General features: G+C 41.3%; 1 pseudogene; it reads right to left on the bottom strand.

Annotated features, from left to right (window-relative positions):
- Nucleotides 1-789: 789 nt before the first annotated feature.
- Nucleotides 790-1587, bottom strand: LOC121139846 (annotated as a pseudogene).
- Between the last annotated feature and the right edge of the window lie 785 nt (nt 1588-2372).

Below are 2372 nucleotides of genomic sequence, written 5' to 3'. Positions count from 1 at the left end.
GCATCCATGGGATGAAACCTACTTGATCATGGTGGATGAATTTTCTCAAAACAAAAAAAACCTTCCTCCATTAGTGGCTGGTGGTACTGCTTGCCATTAATCTTAATGTGAACACAGCTTTGTCTTGCTTTTATTCCAAAATCTAACTTTCTAACTTAAAGATTGTTTAGGAAAATCTAACCTCAAACTGATTTGATAGTTTTCCCAGCACCTCAATTCCCATGCTCTCCAGCATGTTGCAGCAAGCCCTTCTTACTCACAGCCCACATTCCCACATTTCATCCATCTGTCCTCCTCACACACATTCCCAAACTCCTGTCCATTTATCCTTCCTCACTTTCCAAGTCCCCCAAACCCAATCCATGAGCCATTATGACCTTTACCTCCACCTTCCCCACATCCAGCCCATCTGTCCTTCTCCTCTTCCCTACCCTCTCTATGCCAAACAATCCATCCTTCTCACTCTTCTCCCTACCTCTTGCTCATGCCACCCATCTTCCCCTCTCCTTACTCTCACCCCCATCTCCCCGTCATCTGCCCTTCTCTCACCTCCACACACCTAATCAATTTGCCCTTTTCACTCCCAATCCCCATCTGCCCTTATCCCACTCACTTCTTCTTCTTTTCCACCTGTTAACCCCACTCCTAGTTACCCTAGTCTGAAAACTGTACAGTGTTTATCTAGAAAAGACTGGAGAGTGATAATTTCAATCAAAGTAATAAATAAAACACAACAGATAAAGAAAACCACAAGGTTTATTATTATGATCATGGAATTACATGTTGAAATTATATGGCATATCTTTGGGTCCACTCCCGAGCTAATTTATTATACTCCTCTAAATCTGTGTGGTAAATCATCACAACTTCAGGATTCAGAGGCTCGTCTGGGTTTGGATCGCATAGTAGAGAGCAAATAGAAAGTAGTACATTGGAAATTGTGAGTGCCGGTGACTACTTAGAACTCCAGATGTCGAGGCAGATACTCCCCTTTTTGCTTATATTGGGGTGAAAGATTCGGTAATGAAAGAAATTTGGGGGGCTGGTAGGGGTAATTGAATGGGAAGTGCATTGAGAGGAAAAATACCCCTCCCTGGTAGGGGCTGTCTTCTGGACCCATTATAGTTGCTTGCCAGTGGAGCAGGTCATCTGCTACCAGCCCTGCAGAATATTGGGCCGGTGGATCTTGATTCATGGCAGACAACTCCTTCTGAATTGTCTTAAGTGCATCCTTCTCCACAGTAGGTTGAACTATCTTCTGTGGCAGCTTGTGATGACTCTGTGGAGCCTAGGGTATAGAGAGAGATGAGAAGATTAGGCTGAGTCAAGTTATTAAGGCATAATTCAGAGACAGAAGAGGCAGGAAGAGAGCCAAGGGCTGGAGACCTTAGCTGCTCAATTCTACCTGAAGATTTTGGGTCAGGATCTGGAAAATCCGGTGGAGTTGCTGGGAGACTGTGATTTCAGGCAGCAGAAGAACTGCTAGAAGGCACACCTCCGCAGAGCATTCAAGAACAGGAGCAATCAGTGGCCTGATGCTTGCAATATTTCAGAAGGGACTTGAATGTCTGGATAGCTGTTCCAGGGTACACTGTGAGGTTACAAAGAACAAAATGATGAGTGCTAGACACGTAGGCCAGCGTGGGGTCAACGTGGGGTCATGTGGGTGGAGCTTGGATGGTCAATAAAGAGTCACAATGAGGTCAGCATGGGTGTTAACTTTAGAAAATTTGCTAGAGGAGCTTAAGCAAAGCAAGTGAAAATGACTGAAGCTGGCTGTGCCTCAGGGCTTCTCTCAGCTTTTCCTCGTTGAGCTAATAAGTAGATTCACAGTGAATGTCTTCAACTCGTTCAGAATCAATCAATCAATTCCCCTATACTCATTACAATGGCTTTTTAATTTTTATATTTAAGTTGAACACACTATGGTCCTTAATTTTATATATTTTCTAAGGATGGTTCTCTCTATTGTAACGAACTTTGGGGAAATTAATATTGAGATAACCCTTTATGAATTAACTATTGGTTATATTTTTATAAATTTTCATATAAAGTCCACAAAAATTCAACTTTGAAATTCAAAACCTGACAGCAAAGAGAGAGGGAAAAAATAAGGTAATGCTTTTTATAGCATTTGAAAGCAATGAATTTAATGCCAATATAGTTATAACTAATAATATAACACTGCATCTCAATTATAAATCATTGAATGATTAGTATCTCTTAACTTTTACAAAGTCTTCCTGTGAAGAGTCTATCATAGGGCATATTGGTCTATGTACTCTTTTTGATTCTGGAATATTCTCATAATTGTCTGATTGTCTTCCACTGGTACTTATTAAGAGTGCATTCCATGGTCTCTTAGTGTTGAT

This window comes from Mesocricetus auratus, unplaced genomic scaffold (assembly GCF_017639785.1).
Source record: "Mesocricetus auratus isolate SY011 unplaced genomic scaffold, BCM_Maur_2.0 Super-Scaffold_100003, whole genome shotgun sequence".
Lineage (NCBI taxonomy): Eukaryota > Metazoa > Chordata > Mammalia > Rodentia > Cricetidae > Mesocricetus > Mesocricetus auratus.
The sequence above is the reverse complement of the archived record's forward strand: the minus strand, read 5'-3'. Positions and strand labels throughout refer to the sequence as shown.